This window comes from Pinus tabuliformis, chromosome J, assembly GCF_031772625.1.
Source record: "Pinus tabuliformis cultivar Carrire ecotype Pingquan chromosome J, CPIR1, whole genome shotgun sequence".
Lineage (NCBI taxonomy): Eukaryota > Viridiplantae > Streptophyta > Pinopsida > Pinales > Pinaceae > Pinus > Pinus tabuliformis.
The window spans coordinates 1,040,432,809-1,040,459,723 of NC_142295.1; the positions used below are offsets into that span (position 1 = coordinate 1,040,432,809).

The window sequence follows — 26,915 nt, forward strand, 5'->3', positions numbered from 1 at the left end:
AAGCATTTGTGAATTTACCCAAAGCACTTTTTATTTTGGCTTTCTCTTGATCAAGTCCCACGATTTGTAATACCCAGAGCTCTTGTATCCTTTAGGGGCATCATTGATGGCGACAACCATTTCATGCCAATAAGGTGAGCGAAGAACATTGAATGGTATGCCACATGCAAAGAGAAACCATAAATTTTTTGCATCCACCCTACAACCTTGATCAAGGAGTTTTGAGATTATTCTATGCCTTAAAAAGATGTTTGTGCCTATGGTTGTGAATCCACTACCATGGGTGGATGTTGATGGAGTTCTTGCTCTATGTGTGCTAGTGGTGTCATGTTCACCCTTTGATCTTTTTTATTGGTATTGTGCTTCCTCCTCTTCCCTTATATATTTGGCTCTTTGTTGTGTTGACACATTTGCACAGGTTTTGATTCCTATTTGCTTATTTCCATCCCATGGTATTTTCCCACATAGATGCTTTCTGGCACGAGTATATGAACCTGTGTAAGTAGATTTGCAATGGGGGCATACAAATTTAGTGGTTCCACCCCCTTTCCCTCCTCCAAGCCTTGTAACATATTTCCACAAGGGTGTTTGGTCTACCTTGGTTTTCTTTCCATCATCTTCACTCCCATTATCCTCCTCTTTCTCTTCCTCTTGGTACTCCTCTTCTCCAGGGTATCCTCCACCACTACCCACTTCCTCATCATCATCAACACTTCTTTTGCTTCCCAACACCATCATCATAGCAAAAACTGGAACCAACGAGATAACAAGATAAGGCTAAGCCATATACCCATCATGTTTGTTGAAGCTTGAGATTATTGCCTGCAATAAAATGAGGGAGGAATGGGAAAGAGTAGGAGAAGAGAAGAAGAACATCTAGATTCTAGATTCATTCAACATATAAAAAACACAAATGTTACATGGAAAAAAAATGGGATTAGACCCTACCTCTTTGGCTCTCTAATGGTGGTGGCAGCCTTCAATCTTCCAAGCTCTCACAAATGGCAGCCTTCAATCTCTCTTGCAAGCTCCAACAATCTTCCTTCAATCTCCCACAAGCTCCTCAAGCTCAAACTCTATCAATCCCTCCCACACATGAAATCCTCTCAATATCTCTCTCACACATGAAATGATGTTATGAGGGAGGGGAGGAGGCCTTTTATTCTTTTTGGCCCCTCCCATTTCCCTCCAAAAAAATCCCCCCTCCTTGGCCACGCACGCGCTTCTTAGGCACGAGAGCAAACTTTTTAACAGGGAGTGATCGCTCTTGTATCACTGTCCACCATTAAAAATTGCTCCCAGAGCGATGGGGAGCAATCACTCCCCGATCACTCCCGGAATACCAAGAACTAAAACTTTTTCCGAGTGCATGCTCCCTTAGCACTTTCGATCATAGCCTAGCCCTAATGTGGGGAATGTGTTTCCCCAAAAGGGGTGCTTGTGGGCATTTCCCCAAAAGAGGCGGGGGAGGGTTTTCCCCTTGAATTTTACTTTAGAACAATAATTTATAAGTGGGGAAGCCTAACATTCTACCCTAGGGCTCTACAAATGCTATGTAATTAATGGCATTGTTAAAGTAAAAGTGACATTCCATTTTACTTAATTTTTTAACATTACCATTAATTAACTCAAAATGTTTGAGAGTGGTACTAAACTCATTGGATTTCATATGGAGAAAGTGAATTTTAGATCCCACTAAAAATCTAGCAGACTTAACAACTTTCAGGATTTGGGGGGACTGCAACATTTCCATTGGATTTGATCATGTATGAGGGTATGGAACTAGCATTTAATCAAAGCACCATGCCCTCCATGTACCTTGATGTTGGCAACATTGATTATTGAACTCCTTTATCATGACCCTAGTAAAAGTGTAGTTATTACTCAAACAAAATATCGGCATGACATGTTGAGCTTTGTCTATGTTGTTTTAATGCTTAAGGGTGATAATGATGATGAGGATCCCAATATAAACAATCATTTTGATGATATGTAGGTATTTGTTGTAGCATGAATTTTTTTGGACTATAGAGGCCATATAAAACCCTTTTGTTGATGTACTTTTGGTTCATATATGAAATTCACTTGGTGTTATTTTGGTTGTATACACCCTAGCTATATATGAGAAACTTCGCATATTTGCATATAATGGTTAGGATTCATATGGATGCACATGAATATTCATGTTTTTTTTCAAAATTTGAATATTTATGTTTTTTTTTTTGTTATTTTTTGTCGAGTTTTCCAGTTACTAGTTTTGGAGTTGACCAGTTCAATCACCGATCTAGTTTTGATAACATTGGTTCATTGTCCATTGTTCGAATAAATTTTGAGTCAAGAGTCTTGGCTCTAGATATTGACTATCATAGACGAAGTCTTTGACTCGTCACCTTTTACTAGTTTTGAGTTTGAGTAATTTCAATTTACTTTTCCAGTCTTCAAACTTTAATATCTACTATTTTGTTTAGTATTAATCAAATTCTAGAGTAATGAATGATGAATTTAAATCAATGTATATAATGTTTTACTATCTCTATTTCACTGAATCATTTATGATGTATGAATCAATGTATTTCATCATTGAATTTGAATCCTTACGTAACTTCTCAATAACTCCCATTTTTGTTGGGATAGAACTAAGAGAAAGGCTAGTTGCCAATTCCCTCCAAAAAATAAATTATACCATCTTTGGATTATATGAGGTTGCCTTTCAAATGTCATTAGTTCAAGAATGTCCTGTGCCTTTCAGTTCAAAAATCTAGGAGAAGGAAGCTCCTATTATCGGGGTTTCGAAGGGCCCTAGGAGAAGGGAACTCCTACTATGGGGGTTTCTAAGGGCCTTGCATATGGATATGCAAGGGCTCCTACAAAGGAGGATTCTAGGCTCCTAGTCCAAGGGAGCCCCAAGGAGAAACTTTGGAGGAATATCATGTTGGTGGAGAATTAGACAACACCAAAGAAGTTTGCATGGGAGGTGATGATGCAATAGAGAATGGGGAGTTTCTTGTGGTTCCAACGATTCTGAATAATGTGTAGAAGTAATTTGAAACTAAATTGGAAAGAGGCGCGTACTTCATTGTATCAATGGAGATCTCTCGACCAACATCTACTATGCCACTTCAACATGTCTATAAACAACTTGGCCTCATGCATTTTTCACTAAATTTCACAGGTGTCGATATGATTCCTAAGTCTCTTGTTGGTTTGGATAATGTTGGAAATGTTGGAAATCTTAAGGTTTCTACTAGCTCTCTTGTTGGTTTGGATGGTGTTGGAAATGTTGAAGATCTTAAGGTTTCTAGTGGAGGGGGATTTTCTCGCTTCACGCAAATTTTGGCAACCAGGGTTTTGTTTTTGGTGAGATCATGCTTGGTATTTTGAACTTTGGTTAGGCCACTATGCTCGATAACCCACCTTTAAAAATTATTTTTTGGACCAAGGGCCAACTCAATGGGTCTAGTAGATTTTTCATGAAACTGCAAAAAGATGGTTTATGGGCATCTAGATGTTGAAAATTGTAAGAAGGAAATAAAAAGGAATTATATTTTATTTTTCGATTATGGGTTTCATAATATATTTTGAATCAAAAGCATGTTCTTCATGCTTTTAGGTCTCCTAGGCCTTTCTAAGTCCTTATAGGATAAAGAATAATATTGGTCATGTGTCAGAGTCCCATTTAGACTCATTGTAACGAATATTTATTTTGTCATGAAAAATCCAAGGATAAGCCCAAGACCAAGTCGGCCCAAGGGATAGATCAAGTCGGTCTAAAAGGAAGGAATTCGACTCTCAAGAAAGGTTATATAAAGGAGTGAAGTTTGACTCATTTAGACACTCATCTTAAGCAAGTTCGATATGTAATAGCGACAATCAAGAAGAGTAGCTGGGAGGATGAAGAAAAGGAAGTCGAAGTCTATCTCTCTGTTTCGCTAGGCTTTGTGAAGCTGCTAGTTGCAGAGGGGCCGAAATTTTGTACCAGTTGCAGGAGGATGAATTGCAGGGCCGAAATTTTGAAGCAAATGCAGGAGGCCGAGATTGCAGGATCGAAATTCGGTTGCAGGGGCTGAAGTTGCAACATCAAGGAAGCAGTATCGAAGTTCTGAAGTTGTCTCAAGGAAGATCTTGTTGGGGTCTAACTTGGGGCTTGGAAGGTTTGTTGGCTTTGGTCTTTGGGTCTTGGAAGTCTCTTTTGTAAGCAGATTCTAATGAAGAAGAGAAGCATTTTATGGGTTTTCCCCTTGGAGGGGTTTTTCCTTGGCTTGGAGCCTATATTCTATGTACTTAGTATCTTTGTCATCTTCATTGTTTTGGTAATTGCTTGATGAACAAAATTAAAGAAGTAATAAAGAATCGGCTAACATCACAAGTAATTTAGTAAATATCATGATAAGGAAAATAAGTTCTAATCTACAAGTCTCTAGATTTTCCAACACAAGAGTGGGGTGATTGTTGTACAGGATTTGTGTCAATCAGATACCAAGGGCTATGAAGTGGTGAGTAAAGGAGAAAAATTGCATATCCTTAGCCCAAGAGAAGGCTCATTTTGAACTGCAATTAGATAGATAACTATCCATCCCACGTACATGTTCCTCATAATATCTATGATTAGGCTATAGAGGATTATTTTGCTTTAAGGAACTAATGGAGTTGTGGGGGGAACGGTGGGGGTTTATTGGCTAAATTGTTATGTGGTTGGAAGTTTATTTATAATGATTCAAAAGCTAGATCAAAAGTGTTAATTTCTAGTTGGAGGCCTAGATTTCTTGAATGCTTTAACTCATGGTCCATTAAATCTAGTATAGGGCTATCCTTTTACTCCCATGTGCTAGGGAAGGAGATATCAGTCCTCAAAAATTATGGGCCATGTCATAACAGTTTCCTTTGGGGAAAACTTCTTTAAGTTGAGTTTCCTAAGCCTTGAAAATCTGATAGTGGGAAGGGATTTAACCTAATGCCTAGGAAATTCTAAAACTTGGGAAGAGGTTTTAGTGGACCCTCTAAATGTTTTTCTTAAAAAGGAGATTGCATGATCATGGGCTCATAAATTTGGATCGTGTCAAACTAAATCCAACTTGGAGGAATGCGAGGGTGGAGGTTGCCAAAATCTCAAAGAGATCGAATAGGTTCCTCTCGTTAAAGGCTCTATTGATTGATGATGTTGTTGAAAATTGGCAACTCAAGGATGATTTTTTAAATAAAATCTCATTTCTGACAATTCTGGAGTGACTTTCTAAAAATAGAAAGTCGTATCTAGAATTTGAAGGATGCTTAATCATCAATATTATTATTATTATTCTTTATGATACTGTGAAATTATTATTACAAGTCACCTTACCTTCATCACCTCAATCACTTCGCACCTCTATCCTTGATGACTCACATGGTACAACATAACTCTCTCTCTCTCTCTCTCTTAATGATACATTACACTCTCTTATGGACTCATTAAAGACATGTCATAAAAGATTCCTCTAACACTCTCTTTAATGCATATGTTACACTCCTTAATTAAGGCATGCATGCCTCTCTTAATGGCATAAGTTATTAAGGCATGCATTTCTCTCTTTAATGGCTTGAGTTACACTCCCATAAATGGCATTATTTACTCTTCCTCAAGGCATGTGTATTGCTCCTCCCTTATGACAAGAATTCGTTGCTCCTCCTATATATGTGTCTCATGCCTTCTCACCTGACTAATGCTACTTGTGCTTTGTGAAAGAAGAATTCAAACTTGAGAGAGAGAGTTGGGGAGACTTGGAGAGTAAGAGCAGAACTTGATGAGCCAATGTTTATACTTTAGTGTTTCAGTGTTGATTTAGCTGTAGGGAAGGTTGATTCAATGTTTGTATATGTTGCTTCTACCAGTGATCTTCATACTTCAACTTGTTTAGATTTGGGTGAACTTACTCATTCTCTTGATCTCTCATTGTACTTTGTATCTCTATTGAACAATTGATATCTAATAAAAGAAGAATATGGTTGGCCTTTCCCCTTGTGAGTTTTGCCATGGTCATTGGACCTAAAGTCCTTGTGTCTCATTATGTTCTTGGTTGTCTTCTATTGTGCATTTGTTTTATGTTCTATCTACAATTTCTTAACTAATATTGTAGCAGAAAAAAGTTTTTGGAATAAGTAATTGTTTCAGCATATAACATCATAATTTCAACATGGTATCAGAGCATTGGCGAAGACAAAAGCCCAAGAATATAAGAGTTATCATTCCTTTACAGAAATTTTGCTTCAAAAAGATTTTGCTGCTGAAAATTGGTGCCCAAGAAGATAAGAGTTATCACTCCTTTTGCATAAATTTTACTTCAAAGGGATCTTGCTATCAAATTTGTTGCCCAATAAGATAAGAGCTATCACTCCTTTTGTAGATATTTTACTTCAAAGAGATCTTACTTGCTGCTAAAATTTGTTTGACTTAGATCAAGATGTCTTCTTCTTACTTCAAGAATGAAGAGAAGTTGAATGATGCTTCAAATTTTAGTCCATGGTAGGCAAGATTAGATATTACTCTTAAAGAACATGATGTAGTAGAATATATGGAAGGCGAGGTAGCAGAACCACCATAAAATTTAAATGTTGTTGTCAAGGCCAAATTCAAGAAGGGAGAAGTCAAGGCTAAGAAGATTATCCTTGATTCTCTTGGAGACCATCTCATCACCTATGTCTCCAAGTTGAAGAAATCTAAGGAAATGTATGACAAGTTGATTGGAATGTATCAAGTAAACAACTTGAGTCAAATCCTTGCTTTGAAGAATCAACTCAAGGACATTAATATGAATAGAGGAGAGACCATTCAAGTATACTTCATGAAGATATCAAAAATCAAGGATCAGTTGTCAACTGTTGCCGAAACTGTTTTTGATAAAGAGCTGGTGTTGATTACACTTGGAGGTCTTCTCCAACTTGGGAAACTTTTATTACTACCATCAGCAACAATGATAAGTTTCCCACATTTGATGAGCTCCTGGGAAAGTGCAATCAAGAAGAGGCCAAAATGATTTCTAGAGGAAGAATTCCCAAGCATGAAGAGGGAGAACCTATTGCCTTTGTTTTCCAAGGCAAGAAGCAGAAAGGAAAAAGAGGTCATCACTTTTCAAGAAAGTTTGCTCCTAGATCCAACAGTTCCTATAAATGGAACAGGGACTTATCAAAAGTTCAATGCTACAATTGCCATAAGCATGGCCACTATGCTCGTGACTATCCAGAAAATAAAAGAGCACCAAGATCCAACTACAACAATCGTAGCAACAATTTCATATCTGATTATAGAAGAAGAAGAGAAGCTCTTGTTGTTCATAAAGAAAACTACCATTCTTCCAAGAGTTCAAGGAACCCAAGGTATGATAATAATGCAGTTGAAACACAATCACAATACTTTCTCGTTTCTGCTCTTTCTAGTTCCTCTCCTACAGATTCTTGTGACAGTTGGTTGGTTGATAGTGGTGCTTCAAGACACTTTACTGGTTATAAAGAAGTTCTCTCAAATCTGGTTGAGAGGGAGACAAATCTGAAAATCATTCTTGGAGATAACTCTACATATCTTATAAAGGGATTTGGTTCTGTTTCTTTTCATCTGGATCAAGGTAAAACTATATCTCTTCAAGAAGTTTTGTATGTACCTAGTTTGAAAAAGAATCTTGTATCGATATTTGCCTTAGAAGACAACGAAATGAAAGTTGCTTTCATAAATGGAAAATTTCTCACTTGGCCAATTACATCTAGCATGAGAGATGCCTTCACTCTAGGATCAAGATTTGAAGGTCTTTATAAATTCAATGGAAGACCAATCCATGCACTGATTCATGACAACAATCATCAATGTGAACTTTGGCACCGAAGGTTTGCTCATCTGCACTATAAAGCATTGCCTCATGTGAGAAAGATGGTTTCCGGAATGCCTGAAATTAGAGTGGATCATGATGGGGTCTACCAAGGGTGTGCAAGTGGAAAGCATGTAAAGGAACCATTCCCTTCAAGCAAAAGCAAAACCAGTTAGGTACTTCATCTTATACATTCTGATTTATGTGGACCTATGCCTGTAACTTCTCTTGGTGGCTACTTGTATTATATAATCTTTGTGGATGATTTTTCTCGCAAGACATGGATTTTCTTTTTGAAAAACAAAATTCAAGCATTTAACATGTTTAAAGACTTCAAATCTCTAGTAGAAGGACCATTTGGAAAGAAGATTAAAAATCTTCAGATCCGACAATGGAGGAGAGTTCACTTCAAATGATATTATTGACTTTTGCAAAGAAGTTGCAATCAGGAAAGAGACCATTGTACCATATAACCCAGAACAAAATGGTGTGGCTGAAAGAAAGAAAGAACAAAACTATCATAGAAGCAATCAAAGCGTCTACTTTCATGTGCCAAAGGAAAAGAGGAACAAGTTGGAAGCTTCAAGTAAGAAAGGTACGTTTGTTGATTATTGTGAAAATTCTAAAGCTTATAGGATATACGTACCTGGTCAAAGAACTATAGCGTTTAGCAAGGATGTAACATTTGATGAAGATGCAGCTCTTGAAAAGGCAAGTGACACTCCTCTTCCTCTTGATAATGTTGATAGACAAGATAATGCCTTGGAAATTCAGGAAGATTCTGAGCTTGAGCTTGATCTTGTTGATGAGCCCATGGAGCCCATGGACCCCTTGGATCCTCCTCCATGTGATCCTCCTGCTAAAAAGAGACCATTATGGCTTCGTGACACTCTACAAGATGTTGATAGACATACTACACCTAGAGGAACCTTTAGAGAAAGCAAGAAACCATGTCGGTTCTAGGGATACATTGTAGCCATGAGCAACATTATTTAGGTTGAACCATGCACTTTTGAAGAAGCAGAGAAAGATCAAGTATGGAAAGATGCAATGACCGAAGAATATGAGTCCATCATACTTAATGATGTATGGTAAGTAGTTCCAAGACCCAAAGGTAAGTCTATTTTGACTTCTAAATGGTTGCATAAAATTAAACATGGTGCGGATGGCAATATTGAAAAATATAAAGCTATATTTGTGGCTAGAGGTTTCTCTTGGAAAGATGGAATAGACTATGATGAGGTTTTTGCACCCATTGCCCAATATAATACCATCTGATCAATTGTGGCTCTAGCTGCAAGCCAGGGATAGACTCTTCACCAAATGGACGTGAAAACTGCTTTTTTGCATGGCTTCCCCAAGGAAGAAGTATTTGTGTAGCAACCACAAGGATTTCAAGTACATGATTGGAAAACTCATGTGTGTAGACTAAAGAAATCTCTTTATGGATTGAAGCAAGCACCAAGAGCTTGATATGCCCACATTGATAGCTTCTTAATGAAGCTTGGTTTAACCAGAAGCAATGTTGATCCAAATCTCTACTTCAAGACAATCCAAGGTATGCCTTGGATTTTGGTATTATATGTTGATGACTTATTCTTGACAAGTGGAGAACTTATTCTTGACAAGTGGAGAACCTCTTATCCTCCAGTGTAAGAGAGAGATAGCTTCTGAGTTTGAAAGGAAAGATCTCCACTTGATGCACTACTTTCTGGGCCTACAGCTATGGCAAAGACCTGGTGAGATTTCCCTTTCTCAAGGACAATATGTTGTCAAGCCACTAGAAAGATTTGGTATGACTGAAATTCCATGAATACACCAATGGATATGAATTTCAAAAACTATGTGGTGCACTTACAGGTCCTAATTTGGCAAATCCTTCTAAGTATAAACAACTCATTGGGGCACTAATGTTCTTAGTGAACACTAGATCGGACATATGTTTTGTGGTTAATACTCTGAGCCAATATATGATTAAGCCATCACATGCACATTGGATTGTTGCAAAGCATGTTTTGAGATACCTACATGGGACCATCAATCTTGGATTGGGATATACTGCCAGAGATATGAGACTACATGGGCACTCTGATTTTGATTAGGCTAGTAACTTTGCTAACAGAAAGAGCACATTTGGCTATTGATTCAGCTTGGGATCTGCCATGATATCTTAGATGAGCAGAACAAAAAAAATAAAAATAAATAAAAATAAATTGGTAGCCCTTAACACGACTAAAGCCAAGTACATTGCTACTAGCATGGCTAGCTGTGAGGCAATATCGGTAAGGATGCTATTTGAAGAGTTGTTTGAGCATGTACTAGATACAACAGTAATTTACTGTGACAATAAGAGTCAGATTCGACTTGCAGAAAATCCCGTGTTCCATGACAAGTCCAAGCACATTGAGATTAAATATCACTATCTCTAGGATATGGTGCAAAGAGGAGCAGTGAGACTCCATCATATTGCAACGAATGATCAGATCGCTGACATACTTACCAAACCTTTGCCGAAAGGAAAGTTCTTAGTATTTAGAGAGCAATTTGGACTGACATATGTGACCCTTCCTAGTGGGGGCAGTCATGGATGATCGAGAACACTAAGCTATGCTCTTCCCTCTTGTTTGAGCTCACAAGTTGGGAATGCAGTCAAGAGAGCTCCTGGGGTTGAGGGAACTCTTCATTGTAGCTTGTGCGCGATCCTTGCCATGTCTTGACAAGTAGTAATCCCCCCTACAATCAAGTTTGGGACTTGCCAAGAGTATACCTCAGTGTGCATCCTACCCACAAGTTGGCCTTGTTGGGATTGCCACTTGTCCCAATGGGTGTGGTAAACCCTAGTTGTGCACGATCCTTATCATGTGTTGACAAGTGGTAACCCCCCCAAAGTTTGTGGATGCAGGTGTTCTACCACATGAATCTTGTGGTAAAACTTGGTTATGTGTGATCCTTATCATGTGTTGACAAGTGGTAATCCCCACAAGTCTGCGTTTAGGTGGGAAGATCAGTGGATATAGGGTGATGGATGAATCTCCCCTGTGATGATTCTTTTTCATTAGATTGAGAGCAAAGATAAACAGAGATGAGTATAGAAAGCAGAGATCTTTGTTGAAGAAAGAAATTCCTCCCTATTTGAGAGGGAGTGTTGAAAATTGGTAGCTCAGGGATGAATTTTTTTAAATAAAATCTCATTTCTGACCATTTTGGAGTGACTTTATAAAAATAGAAAGTCATGTCTAACATCTCAAGTATAACTTTCCAAAAATAGCAAATCACTTTGCTTCTATTGGTAATCAAGTATAGTTGAAGGAAAATCACTTAACTTATCATTAATCAATCCTAATAGTTCAATCTCGACTTAATCATCAATATATTATTATTATTATTATTATTCTGTATTATACTATGATATTATTATTACAAGTCACCTTACCTTCATCACCTCAATCACTTCGCACCTCTCTCCTTGATGACTCACATGGCACTACGTAACTCTCTCTCTCTTAATGATATGTTACACTCTCTCTTACGCACTCATTAAAGACATGGCATATTCCTCTTACACTCATTAAAGGCATGTCATAAAAGATTCCTCTTACACTCTCTTTAATGCATATGTTACACTCTCCTTAACTAAGGCATGCATACCTCTCTTAATGGCATAAGTTACTAAGGCATGTGTTTCTCTCCTTAATGGCATGAGTTACACTCCCCTAAATGGCATATGTTACTCTTCCTCAAGGCATGCGTATTGCTCCTCCTTTATGACAAGAATTTGTTGCTCCTCCTATATATGTGTCTCATGTCTTCTCACCTGACTACTACTACTTGTGCATTGTGAAAGAAGAATTTGAACTTGAGAGAGAGAGTTGGAGAGACTTGAAGAAGATTGTGAGAGAGAGAGACTTGGAGAGTAAGAGCAGAACTTGGTGAGCCAAGGTTGATTCAGTGCTTCAATATTTCAGTGTTGATTTAGATGTAGGGAAGGTTGATTCAACGTTTGCATCTCCTACTGCTACTCGTGATCTTCATGCTACAACTTGTTCAGATTTGGGTGAACTTACTCATTCTCTTGATATCTCATTGTACTCTATATCTCTGTTGAACAACTAATATCTAACACAAGAAGAATCTGGTTGGGCTTTCCCCTTGTGGGTTTTGCCCTGGTCATTGGACCTAAATTCTTTATCTCATTATGTTCTTGGTTGTCTTCTATTGTGCATTTGGTTTATGTTCTATCTACAATTGCTTAACTAATATTGCAGCAGAAAGAAGTTTTTGGAATAAGTAATTGTTTTAGCGTAGAACATCATAATTTCGACAGATGTGAGGAATAAGTGGAGAGGCAAATCACTTTACCATTGTTTTGGAAATGGGAGCTATGGGGAAGGCATTCAATCCACTTTAGATTTAGCCCACAACAATTGGAGAATGAATTGTTTGTCAATGTTATAAGAAGCTAGTGGTATCTTCACAATTGTAAGTGTAAGGAATCTGTCGTCAATCAACTTGAAGTGAATTTAAATAGGTTAAAATAATTTGTAGCAAAGTGGAGTTATGAAAAAAAGTTGATAATAGAGAGGTAAGAGAAGTGGAAATACAATTGGAGGATTTATATCACCAAGATTTTGCAGTATACTCTGGTGAGGCTATTAAATGTAGGGTTACATTTTTGAAAAAAAAATGATGCAATTGTTGGATGGCAAAGAGGCAGTCGAGAAGAGACTAGAATTTCCAAGTTTTTCCATCATTACACAAACCATTGGAAAAATATAAACAAAAACGAGGCTCCCTTTTAAATTTCCTTAGATCTCTTACAAGAGAATTGATATTCCAAAGGATCTTGGAGGTTATGGCTTCAAAAGAACTAATGTATTTTCAAAATCCCTAGCATCCAAATGCATTTGAAGGCTCATTGAATGGAAAGGGCTTTGAAGTTATGTAGTGAGATAGAAGTATAATTAACTCTTTTCTATTGAGAAATGGGTAAGAACCTCAAACTATGTTGCAAGAAACACCACTTCAAGTGCAGTTTGTTTCACACAGTGCCATGGAAACATGTGTCGTATGCCTTTTGAAATGGGTTTTCATCCACACCAACACTTCCCACGTTTGGGACACACGTGACACATCCCACACAACCAAAAAGGGTTTCAAGACCTTACCCGCATTTATATGATGGTCTTCCATCTTTCATTAGGTATATTTGGACTCTTTCATTGTTTGGCCCCTAAATTTTGGATATAATCCCTATTAGAGGCTAATTACTAATTAACGAGACTTCTAGAAGCCTCTAAGAACAGTGTAAATATTTATAGAGAGGATTTCACTCTCATTTTGCCCATATTTAGAAAGAGGGTTTCATTCCCATTTTTTCCCTTACACAATTTGAGAAAGGGCAATTTGAGAGGAAAAAATGGTATGTTATATTTGTGCAGTAAAAGATGACATTTCCTTTATCTTTCCAAGAGTATTTCTAACTTTCCAAAAATTGGAATTTCCTTTACTTAACTTTCTTATCCTTTAGGAGAATTTACCCTAGGGGTTAAAAAAACATGTGACAAATTTTGCTCTAGCGTCACACTATAATTTTTCAATTCAACAAAGATGACATTGAAAACTAGTGTTGCAAAAATCGTGATTAAATCACGATTTTTTTGGCATGGCGATTTAATCGGCGATTTTTTCATTTTGAAAAAATCATAAAAATTGCCAAAAAAATCATGAAAAAAATCGCCAAGATTTTTTCCAAAATGAAAAAATGGCCACGAATTTTACCAAACTAAAAAAATTGCGATAAAAATCGTAAAATAGCAATAAATCATAAAATTTGCCAAAAAATCATAAAAATCGTCAAAAAAACGTGGTGCTTTAGATACTTCAAAATTTGAAAAAAAAAATGATTTTTTTATATTTTTTAATGTTGCCGATGTTTTGCCAATTTTTACCATTTTTCCCCGATTTTTACGATTTTTTCCAATTTTTACCCCTCATCGATTTAATCCCAATCCCGATGTTCGCAACACTGCTGAAAAGACCATAATGTAAACAAGTAGATGAGTTTCAATAATACCAACAATATACATCAAGTTTCAATTTCCACACATTCACTCCTATTGTTGTTACACTAGTGGAGTTTGTTGTACAACACTCAACAATTTAGAGACAGTAGCAAGCTTTTTACAAGGATTACAATACTAATTACCCTAACACAACTAACCAGCTTACCAGTTCTTTTCGTCATTGCTCGGCTTGCCTTCACAACTTTGTTGCCTTGCTGTCTTGATATCATCAAAGAGCCCAAATTGGACCCTATTGTTGTCCCAAAATGGAAAGTTGATTGCCCTATCCACTTTCTCCAATTGAACCTTCACTTCGTTGCCTCAAGTGTGCTTTAGTGAGGAGTCACTGCCACTATGAAACCTTCAGACATGGCCCGCAACTACAGAATAAGCCCTTGCTACCTCAGGTAGGGCACTAGGAATGCTCTGTTGCTCTAATTATCTTCATTGTCACAGGGAAACCTCTTTCAAGATGGTCGTTGCCTCAGACCAGGATCTTAGGGTGTTACACTGCCGAAAATTTGTCCTTCAATAACCCCGTCACTGCAGGGAAACATCCTCGGGTTAAATGCATGCCACTGGAATTAGGGTTTTAGGAATGTCAAGAACCTCGTTGCCCTTGTAATTGCCCTAACAGGGTTACGTGGTCATAGAAAGGGCTACCTGCTTGCCCAGATATCACCTTCACTACCCTGGAATTGGCTTGGACAGAATTTGGTCTCACAAAATTGCTCCTTAGTTGCCCAAACCAATCAATCCAAAGAAGTCCTCCCTTGATTGAAAGATGCCTCATAAAATTATCCCAACCAAAATGAGGAGAAAGGATTGACTAGGGTGGAATCTTTCACCAGCTAAACCAACGAGAGGTAAGGGATCTTATAACCCTCCAAGAGTCTTACCTCACAAAATATAAATATAATCTTTCACCACCTAAACCAACGAGAGGTAAGGGGTCTTAAAACCATCCAAGAGTCTTACCCCACAAAATAGAAATATCCACAACCCATGATGAAAAAAATGATTCTACTCTCTTACTTATAAATTCTCTTTGGGACCTCTTCTCCTAAATTTAATTTGAGGTGCTAACAAGTTTCCCTCCATTTTGCCACAAATTTGGCTTCTTTTCACATGTTACCCCAATGCATTGAATAATGGGTCTCCCCTTTATAATTGACTATAGCCTACAAGGTTGAATAGGCTACTTCATCCTCCCTTGGGAAATTTAATTAAAAGAGGACATTACAACAATGTCACCTTAGACCACTATCCTCTTTAACGTGTTAGACCCTTTCATCTCCTCATCCCATCTTTGCTAAATGCTCCCCTCTAACTCTTAGTTCTCTTCACTTGAGTCATTTTCCACCAAATACAATCACCTGCCCTTGACTATTCGGAAAGGAACCCTCAAGACTTATCCCAACTCACCCAATCCCCCTCACTCCCATATTCATGTTTTGTGCTATGAACAAATTGTATGATAAGGATAGTAAAGCCCTCCATAGCCAACTTCAGTGTTCATTTACCCACACTCAAAACCTTCGATACTCTTATCATTGCCTTTTTCGCCAGAAGAATCATCTTTACATCTCACATAAGAAACACAAATGTGCATTTCCCCATTCCTGCACTCCTATTTCCCAAACACTTGGAAGAACATTTAGGATCACCTTCTTTCATATCTTCCCATCTACCAAGGGTACTAAGACACAAACCAGTAGTGATACACAGTCTCCCACTTGATATCAGTGCACGCTCACAAGAATACCACCACCTCCCAGTGAATCCAGCAACACAACCGGTCCAGACCTCATATTAGCGACCACGACAGGCCTCCCAGACTCCAAACACAAGTAACATTATCCAGACAGCAGCATACTCTAGTTCAGAGTTTCTTCCAGTTCCTCTCCCTGACAATATTCTATTCAGAGCTTCCTTAATCCAGTCTCAGTTTTTAGTGAAGCAGTCACTAGCAGGGCCTGATTAACTCACTGTTTGTAATCCAAATTCTGAATACATAACTCTTGGATCTATTGTCATCTTCAAAATGATGTTTAAATATTAGACAGAGTCCTACCTCCTTGTATTTCCTTTACCTCTACTTCTTTCATTTTTTAGGAGCCACCTCCACGATGCCACTTTGTATTGATGCATGCTGAAATACAGTGTAGCAGCAGAGAAATATTTGCAAATATGTCATACTCTTTTAACTTGATTATATTTGTGACGGTGGCAGATTAATCATGGGTTGTAAGCTTGTTTAAGATGGTTCTCTCTTGTTTCCCTATGCTTCCATAACATGATGTGTTTTTTTCTCTTTTGTTACTCTTTGAAATGATTCCCTTTTAGACAGGTAGTTTTATGTGTTCTGAATTGTCTATCTACAGGCAACAACCAATCTCACAGGAATACCCTTCTCTGAAGCTAAGAATTTGTTATTGGATTCTTCATTGAATTTAGTGTTCTGCTATCTAAAGACTGAGCAGTACGAGGAGTGTGTACAAACATTTTCAGAGGTATGGCTTCTGCAAACTAGGGAAAATATGACAAAATATCACTATAAATAACTGCTAGGAAAGGAAGCAATGGTGTGATGTAATAAATTTAGACATAAACAAGGATATAAAAGAATCAAAATTGGGTGAACTTTTATCACTTGAATGAGATTCCTGCATTATCTGTTATGCCTGCTTTCTTTTGGTTGCAATACTAAATTTTGCTGCTTTTTGAGGGATGGTCATATGCATTTCAATTGTTAAAAGCATAGAAATCTGCATGTTTCTGTCTTCCACACATATTATCTAGCATACCCTGCTGTGCTCTCTTGGTGTGGAAGTTAAATATCTGAGGTGGGAGGAGAGTCGAGACATTGTACGATCAAGGATTGATGAATGCTGGATAGGGATTGGTGGATGCTGTCCAAGGGACAAAAGATCAATCTTTCTCTCTCTACAAAAGAAAGAATTGCATTCCAGACTCTGAATAGTACAAGACCTGCACTGTTAGAGATATTCAAATGGGTAGAAGGGTGTTGAGAGAATCAACGATGTATTTTATTCAATCCAATAACAGGTAGTAAATGCATGTGCATATCGAAGGAGAAGCCTTGTAAGGAGAGACTTGTGTCTTTATTACATCATAATCATGTTATTACAATTGATGTTTTAGAAGTCCGAATTGGACTCAGAACTGGCCAAGGGTTTGAATGGACTTAAATCAGTTTATTGTAGTTTATATACTGGTTTACTAAAAAATACATAAAACATGAAAGTTTGAATGAAAATTACATGTGTGCATCAATGTAAATCCAAGATTCCAAACCATTAGAGACTGTGGCTCAATGAAAATTACTGTAGTTTATATACTGCTTTACTAAAAAATACATAAAACATGAAAGTTTGAATGAAAATTACATGTGTACATCAATGTAAATCCAAGATTCCAAACCATTAGAGACTGTTGCTCAAGTTGAACTCTCTGCTTAGCTGAATTTATCTCCCAAGATGGACTACGTAACTCGTGTACAAGAATTTTATGTTAGTTAACAACATTTTTGAATTATCTTCTTGACTCTTTGTTGATTGGAGTTTACCTACGTTGCCAGGAAACGTGTGTTAGGGGACGGGTATGGGGACGAGTACGGGGAAGGGTGCATCACTTTTTGAAACAGACTATGTGGGTTCATCGGGGGTATCTTATAATTGATATATATTATATATTTTATAAATTATAATATATATGAATTTTGAAATCTTCCAACTTACAACAAGAAAAATCATTTAAAGACTTAAACATGAACATTCACTTTGAAACTTCAAATTTGATATCAAGTGGAAATTGCAATTTACATCTTACGTTACCAGATCTGTGGGGTCAGATGACAAAAACGCATATCCACAGATCAGAAATGGGTACAGATACGGATCAGCCATGCATACGGTTCTGGAACGTATCTGGAATTTTCAAACCATTTCGAAACATTTTAGCTGGCCCAAGCTAGAATCTAGTGGTTTTGGAGGCAGATCCGACAACAACAAACGATTTTCTGCATTTTGATAGTTCGTTTGGGAAAAATCTCATGGAAAATTGGACAGCGTATAAATACAATTGTTCTTTTGTCCATTGTAATAAGAGATAGAACGACAGAAAATAGCACAAAAATTGAGCGTGGTCGACGAACACTGTAAACACTGTGACCATGGAGACGAGAGAAAATGTGAGGGCAATGGGACTGGACCGCGATGTGGACAGTAGCGCTCGAGGGCGACAACGAGGGCCACAAGAGCAAGGGCAACGACACTGGAGCATTGTGTGACAGCCACGGGCTTGGAGCGCTGCGTTGTGTGAAAGGCTCTGTATCGTGTCCAAACAGTTGACCATTCTGTTGAAAAATAAAACGTATGTTTTAAATTTTAGACTTTATTTATAATTACTTTAGAATGTAGTTTATAATTATTTGTATATAATATAACTATAATTTAAATCAATATTATTATAATATTAAATATATTTAATGTGATATGTTCATTTAAAATTTAAGTATAGATATATCAAGAATATAAATTATAAAAATTAAATAGTTTAAATAATATAAATTAATTTAAATTATTGTTTAAAATATAGTCATTTAGAAAAAAGAAATATAAATAAGTTTTAATTATAATTATTATTCAAATATTTAACATATTATAACTATAAAATATAGTTGTATTAACATTTTTAATATTTAAATTTCGTTATAATATTAGATATTACATTTAATAAATATAGTCAAAATATTAAACATTTAAAATTATTTAATAGTTAACCTATATTTAAATATTTAATAGTTATAATTTAAACTATCATATATTATGCTAAATAATGAATTTTTTATAATATAAACTATAAATTATAAAAGCTTTTCTATAGTGTTCTAAGAATGCTTTTTATACAGTGCTAATGTTGTTATTCATGAATGGTTTTGATTTTGAACTTCAAATATGTTTTTTAAAATTAAAGAAATATTATTATATATTTTTGTACTTGTCATATCCTAGCCGTATCCGGATCCTCACTTTTAAAAAATTTGGCGAATCCGTATCTAGATTCATTTCCATATCTTGGTAACTTAGATTTACATATTGATGTGAATAATAGATATTAGAATCATAAGTATATGTCCATTGTCATACTACATTCAAAATTTTCCCTAAGGCATTTCTAAACATGAAATAGAAATTTCAAATTTTCAAAATTCCAAAAAAATTGAAACTGAATAATCAACAAGATTAGGCTTCCTTAAGCCATGTCATCAGTATCCATTTCATCAACATCACTAAGATCTTCAGTCAACAAGCTCTCTAGGGAGGGATCACTCTCATCTAGAGCCTCCTGCTCATCCACAGTAACTGGAGGTAGCTCAATAATATCATCTGTCTGTATCTCCTCGTCCACACATGTAGCATCATCTGTGTATTGATCCCATCTCTTTGAAAGGACCCTCCCTGTACCCTGGGTCTGTACACGATATGAGACTAAGTGTACTATGAATGTATACTACGTTCTAAACTTATAACTCATAGCATGTGTTTTTATTTTCCCCATTTGACTGTATTTGATTCAAGATGATATTCCAGGTGTTTTTAACTTCCAGGGACCACTGTAGGAGTGAAGTTATTTATAAATTCTAAGCCCATTTGGTACAAATTCCACTGATTCACCACAGTATCAATTAATCAATCTCTACTCCACAATAAATATGCTAATAGTGATGGAAACACTTGATTTCCTCTCAGTAGCTGGAAGATGTTAAATTTCTCTTTTGCTCTCAATCACATAAAATGGCTAGAAGTGTTTTGAGAGAAACAATGATGTATTTTATTCAATCAATGAAGCATTTTATTCAATCCAATAACAGGTAGTAAATGCATGTGCATATCGAAGGAGAGACTTGTGTCATTACTACATCATAACCATGTCATTACCATCAGTGTTTTAAAAGTCAGAATTGGACTCGGAACTGGCCAAGGGTTTGCCTGGATTTAAATCAGTTTATTGTAGTTTATATACTGGTTTGCTAAAAAATACATAAAATTTGAAGGTTTGAAGGAAAATTATGTGTACATCAATGTCAATCCAAGATTCCAAACCATTAGAGACTGTTGCTCAAGTTGAACTCTTTGCTTAACTGAATGTCTCCCAAGATGGACTCCATAACTGATGTACAAGAATTTTATGTTAATTAACAACATTTTTGAATTACCTCCTTGACTCTTTGTTGATTGGAGTTTACATACTATAACTAAAACAAATTATGGTTTTATTTTCGCCATTTGACTGTTATTGAATCAAGACGATATTCCAGGAATATTTGACTTCCAGGGGCCACTGTGGGGGTCAAGTTATTTATAAATTCTAAGCCCATTTCATACAAATTCCACCGATTCATCACAGTATCAATTAATGAATCTCTAATCCACAATAAATATGCTAATAGTGATGGAAACACTTGATTTCCTCAGTCACTGGAAGATGTTAAATTTCTCTTTTGCTCTCAATCCCAGCCCCAGACCCTGCACAGCCTGTCCTAGATCTGCTTGGACACCAAACCAGCTGGCTCTGTATGGAACTAGTTCCAGAAATGGTTTGAGGCCTGGTTTGGTGCCTTTGGAGGTATGGCCAGCTGAACCGTCCAGTTCTAGTTCTAGTTCAGCTGGTTTTAATACATTGATTACAACCTTGTCCAAACTCACTGTTAAATTGGTCCTAACATTAATTTTATATCTTTGACACTAATGACCTCCTAGGAACTAAGTCCTACAAAATAAACATTACATTAGTTTGTCTAACATCCCCCAATATTCCCAATGTCTGCTGCTTGAACTTCTGGACTACAAAAAATCAGCTCTATTTCTTTCTTTGGCACTTGGTCCCTGATGTAGTGATGATGTACTTCTATGTGTTATGTTTTTGAATGGAATATCTATTCAGGTCATGGTAAGATACTATGCAGACCTGCGCTCCTAAGCAAGCCTATATAGCTAAAAACTGAAACCTATGAAAACAGCTGAATAAGGAACACTAGATCTACCCAGACAACAAAAATTTATGGCAGCAAGCTTATATTGCAGCAGTCCATCACATGTCTATGATTCAAAATAAAAATTACAGTAACAATTTAGCTCACATAAAACAACTAGAATGATTAACAGTAACTTATAATAGTTCCGTGCTTCATGCAGCAAGTCTGAAAATGTCAAACCCTAGCCCTTAGTCACCTAGAAAAGTGTGCCCAGCCCACATAAGTGAATTTCCTAGAGTAGAACATTTTTGGGGAGAGAGTGGATGCATGAAAGCAAGCAACTCTCTCTTCTCAGAACCTGGGCGCTATCTATATTTGGAATCACTCTAATACATGCACTTTAGTGAAATCTGGAAAAGCTAAACTAAAGAGAAGCATTTTCTAATTCTGGAAATAACTAAAACCTGTAACCATCTAAGGTTGTCACATGCAAGTTGGAGGCCTTCTTGGGAAGGCCTAAAAGGAAGAAACCTAAAAATCCTATAGAAAGATGATTCTTAAACACTCGTGGATCAGCACTGTGGTGAGCCCTTGAAGATTGGTGATACCGTAGGAAAGCCTGGAAGAAATGAGATAATCCATAGAGGCAAAGTTTTGCAGCCCTTGGGGCAATACTACCCACCAAAAGCTTTGGATCAACTCAAAATAGAGGTTGAAAATAGCACTGGTGCACAAATACCAGCATGAAAAGCCACAAAGAATGTCAAATTATCCACAAAAAAGGGATGAAAGAACCCTGTAAAGGATGGTCCGGAAGGAGAACTAGTACAGCAACCATAGGTGCTATCAACCAGTGAAAAAGTCTTCTGGATATGCAGAGAATAACTTTGAAATATCCTTGCAAGAAACCAACTCCAACACCACCAAAAATTATGGCAACAAGGAAATATTGCAGCAGTCAATCACATTTGTCTATATAGTATAATTCGAAACAAAAATTACAGTAGCAATATAGCTCACATAAAACAACTTGAATGATTAACAGTAACTTACAATAGTTCTCTGCTTCATGCAGCAACAATGTCAAACCCTAACCCTTAGTCACCTAGAGAAGTTTGCCCAGCCCGCATAAGTAAATTTCCTAGAATCGAACATTTGCTGGGAGAGTGTGGATGCATGAAAGCAAGCAACTCTCTCTTTTCAGAACCTGGGCACTATCTATATTTGGAATCACTCTCATACATACACTTCAGTGAAATCTGGAAAAGCTAAACTAAAGAGAAGCATTTTCTAATTCTGGATATAACTAAAACTGGTAACCATATAAGGTTGTCAGATGCGAGTTGGAGGCATTTCTTGGAAGGCCTAAAAGCAAGAAACTTAAAAATCCTACAGAAAGATGATCCTTAAACACTTGTGGATCGGTACTGTGGTCAGCCTTTGAAGATTGGTGATACCGTCGGAAAGCCTGCAAGAAATGAGATAATCCATAGAGGCAAAGTTTTGTAGCCCTTGGGACAATACTACCAGTACCAAACAAAAGCTTCGGATCAACTCAAAATAGAAGCTGATAATAGTGCTAGTGCACATGTACCAGCATGAAAAGCCACAAAGAACATCAAAACATCCACAAAAAGAGAATGGAAGAACTCTGTAAAGGATGGTCTGGAAGGAGAACCAGTACAGCCACTCAGGTGTTTTCAACCAGTGAAAAAGTCTTCAGGATTCACAGAGAATAACTTTGAAATATCTCTGCAAGAAACCAACTCTCAATGTCAACCATTCAAAACTGTGGAAAAAATTCTCAATATCAGTGCATAAAAGTGGGCCAAAGAAAATCCTAGATGGGGTGGCTTTTCCAGAAAACAGTATTACCAAAAAACAGCCCCCAAAACTCCATAGGTTAGGCACAATCTTCCACAGCAAACTCTGAATCATTGAATGAACATCGAAGATGAATCCCTAAAACCTGCAATAAATAGAGAAGATAACAGCCCTAGGGCAGTGTACTCCTTACAGAGAGAGGAATGCCCTTGTGCGAAACTTTTGGGGAGAGAAATTAGCCCAATATTCATTAGAAATGCCAAGCATGAAGTGAGAATGACTAAGGAAGAGGAGGTTCACAACTGCTCTGATACCTTTTTGAAATCACAAGAGATAAGCAAGAATCAAATGGAGCCACCCAGAAAACCCTCAATCAACGTAAACCATAAGCACAGAAAGAGAAGATAAAATAAACCTATCAATAAGAGAAACACAAGATGTGGATGCCTGTAGGCTAAAAGAATTACATAAGAGATCACTTAGCTCATAATAAAAGAATTTGATACAAATGAGGGAGTTGAGATAAGATAAGTTTATTAATGTCCAACAAATAATCAAAAGTAGGTCAACGAGACTGCTCAATACACAAGTGGCAATACAAAGTGCGAGTGTGAAGTTACTCCTATAAAAATGGGTGTGTTATTTAAACATGCTCATAGGGATGGGGTGCTAGCCCCAAGGAGGTTGAATTGATCGTCTTACTATACAGCTTCTGTCTAAATTTCATCGAGGGCATTTCCTAGTTCTTGTTTATTTGTTGTTACACCAGTTCTTTTAGATCATTTGACAGCTCTATTTTGCTTTTGACCCGAGTTTCCTATCAGGACTGCAGATTTTGTTTTTTTACTCTATCTGTATTTTAGGGAGGCTTTATATTGGACTGTCATAAAGTATTTTTGTAATTGTTGCTAGAAAGGTTACTCTAGAAATAGCACAGGTTTTGTATGTGAGATCTTTTCAGCCTTGGAGTTTAGTAAACTCTGGAAATGACTCACAGTTGTTATGTAAGTAGGAGATATGATATCTTCCTATAATAACTCCCATTAGTTTGAATGGCAGTTGCCATCTGAAAAACTGAAAAATGTAATTTTGTTCACAATAATAAAATTACAACATTTGTCTGCGGTATGTATTAAAACAAAATTATGCCAGCCAAATATTCAAATTTAAAAATATTCCTCTATATATTTGAAAAAGACATTTTATATATGCACCTAATACAGAAAATGCTATATAGAGAGAAAAAAAGAGATAGAGATTTGGACAAATAGATATAGTACAGGTCTGAGACTCTGATATTTACATGAAACTAATGTTACAATGCAAATCTATATCTCAACAGTAACCAAAATTATTAGTCAAAAATTCATTACCTCCATGGCTTCTTCTGCTGAAATGTTCTGGAATCGTGGATGCACGATCATCCGGGATTTGAAAGACTTTTTTGCAAGCTCCTTTTCCTTCTTTGCTTTTTCCTGCTCGCTGTGTAAAAGGGATTCATCTTTTGCATAGAACCGATCCTTAACCTGTCCACTCTGCTAATGATCACTCCTTAACTCACTCGCTTTGCAAGTCAAATCCACTATGTACATTGCTTTCTGAATACTTTTCACCCGACAGGTAAGGATACTGCCTTCAGTGATCTTTTCTATTGGATCAATATCTCTATCATCAGAAAGTTCTTCCTTCATAATTATTCCTGTCAATCCTGATTCCAGATCACATACTACACGATTATTTTGGACAAAACGAACAGTTGCTTGTACAATCTTCCCTTCAGAAAGACTCTCTTCACTTTCTCCAGTAAGCAAATAAAATTCCTCATCTTGTGTTGGTGGTTTATGTTCAGGCCGCCATTCCTCAAAACCTTTTAGTAGCTCAACTTTAATATCACTCAGGGTTTCATTTTTTCTATCACCTGTTCGCTGCTCCACACTTCTGCCATATTCATCAATGTCAATGGCTTTAAGCAGATCGGGATGACTTTTCACATGTTCAATTGCCATTTCCTGTGCTTCTTCATCCATGTCTTCTATCTCCTGTCCCACATCCTCACAATATACATCCTCAGCCATTTTCTTGGCTAGTTCATACGACTCTGGATGAATTCTGGTATCATCCAATGGATCCATGACATGATTACTAGAGGCAGCCTGTCCAGTCCCTCTAACCCTTAAGAAACCTGCAGCATTTATAAATACAAGCCGCTTCATTGCTCCAAGGGTGGTCAATAAGTCTCTACGAGAATAAATACGCCCTGCCCTTAAAATAGCCCTCTGTAAGGATGCAGCTTTTCTCGGTCCAAGTCCTGATACAAATTGCAGCGGGGAAAACATCCACTCATGGCAAGCAGCCAGGTTTATATCAACGCCAACTTGATTGGTTATTGTAACCATCACCTGTTCAATAGCTTCATATCTTTCATCTGGATTAAGGAAATGTTCTAATGAATGAAGCTTTAATGATAATATCTCTCTGCCAGGACCACATAACGTTGCAACCATAGCTAATGGATTTTGAAGATACCTGCCAAGAGCTGTGGCACGTCGGACAATACCTGTAAAGCAAACAAAAATCCTCTCAGTACAAAACACAGCATAATCTCTCATTGCACCAAGAGGTACTTTCAAGTTTCTACAGCTCAGGTGGGTAATATTTTGTATAATGCTACAAGTATACACAGTAATTTTCTAATAGTTAGTTACCACCAACATTGCTGAAATAAATGTATGCGCAAATCTTCCTATTTTGAAAAATAGTAAACGAGCCAAAGAAGATAAACCAAGTATGGGATAGGTCCATTTGTTTCAGTCTTGTTGTCGCCTAAGATGTACACCTAAGTGTGGGAAAAGTTTCCAACCCCACAAGGTATAATCTTTAAGGCACAATCAGAGCAGGGGCTGTCACCTATTCCCTACTCACTCCGTTTAAGCTCTCTCCTAGACAAGCTATGGGGGGTAGTCCCTAAAGATGATTATAAAAGAAAAACTTGTTGAAAACAACAAGTTCTAGGAGACTAAGGGCAAGGCAATTACTTCTAAGTAACTTGAATTTAAGGATTATTTAGCAAGTATGATTATTTAAATGAGCAATGTAAATATTACCGAGATGGATTCCAATAAGATCAATATGACAATGACAAGATAACAGTGATAAACCAGTGCCTTAAAACAATGCTCAATAAAGAAATAACACTTGCAAAATGGAATGATACTTCAAGTCACAATGATAAGCAATTGCTGCAAGACAAGTGTTAGTACAAGATGATAGCACAAAATTGAAATATGAGCAGTGAAATATAACTTGCAAAATGAAAGAAAATTGTACTTCTACTTCAAAGAGATGCTCAAAATAGATGGATCAATATCAAAGGACAAGGAGCAAGTAATTACAATGACAAGTACAAGAAAGATATAATATTGCAAGTAAAGATAGATGCTCACAAATCAACAATGTGCCAAATGAGATGATGTTAGAATGAATGCAAGACTAAACTATGCGTGATGCAAGGATCTCGGTTGATTTTAAGTTATATGTCTAACCTATGGGTGAATGCCTTCTCCTCAATTATCAAAGCAACCCTTAGAACAAGGTTGTTGGGAGAAGTGTTGGGGAAGGAGGCTAAGGCCTCATTAACGATACCTACCCAGGACTTCTAGCAACCCAAATGCCTTTGTTCCTACAAGGGCTCGGCCACAAGAGAATTGCAAGGTCACTTGTTTTAACCATTGTTTTGAGGGTCAAGCTTCTCAAATTGGATAATGAAGAAGGTTGTCCTATCCTTCTATCCACCAAGCTTATCCTTGGAGGTAAATTTTTACAATGCAAATCTAGATCTAAATGAGATGCAAAATTGCAGTGCAATGCTTCAATGCGATATGATAACAGTAAGTGCTTCAAACGGAGAAATTCTCAGGATATGTCAAGATTATGATAACACTTCAATCCCAAAATCACAAGATCAATGAATTACTCGATGAAACAAAGCGTTAAGGAGAATGCCAATTAGAGAAATAACACAAGTGCTATTAATTAGAAATTTGCTCTTAGGTGAAACGAGTTAGGATTTGGATTTAGAAAATGTCACTTCACTTGGGAATGTTTAAAGACCAAAAGAGCAAATACAGATTTATGTAACAAAGAACAGGTAGTTATTTTAGAGATGGAAGATGGGATTGCTAATTAAACAAATAGAAAACT

General features: G+C 36.9%; 1 pseudogene across 1 annotated transcript in view; it reads right to left on the reverse strand.

Moving 5' to 3' along the window:
• Positions 1-26,915, reverse strand: part of LOC149230459 (transcription elongation factor SPT6-like) — a 268,783-nt pseudogene that overhangs the window by 59,485 nt on the left and 182,383 nt on the right. The window contains exon 15 of the transcript XR_016248008.1: positions 24,089-25,272. The product of XR_016248008.1 is annotated as a transcription elongation factor SPT6-like (transcript). The remainder of the gene's footprint in view (positions 1-24,088; positions 25,273-26,915) is intronic.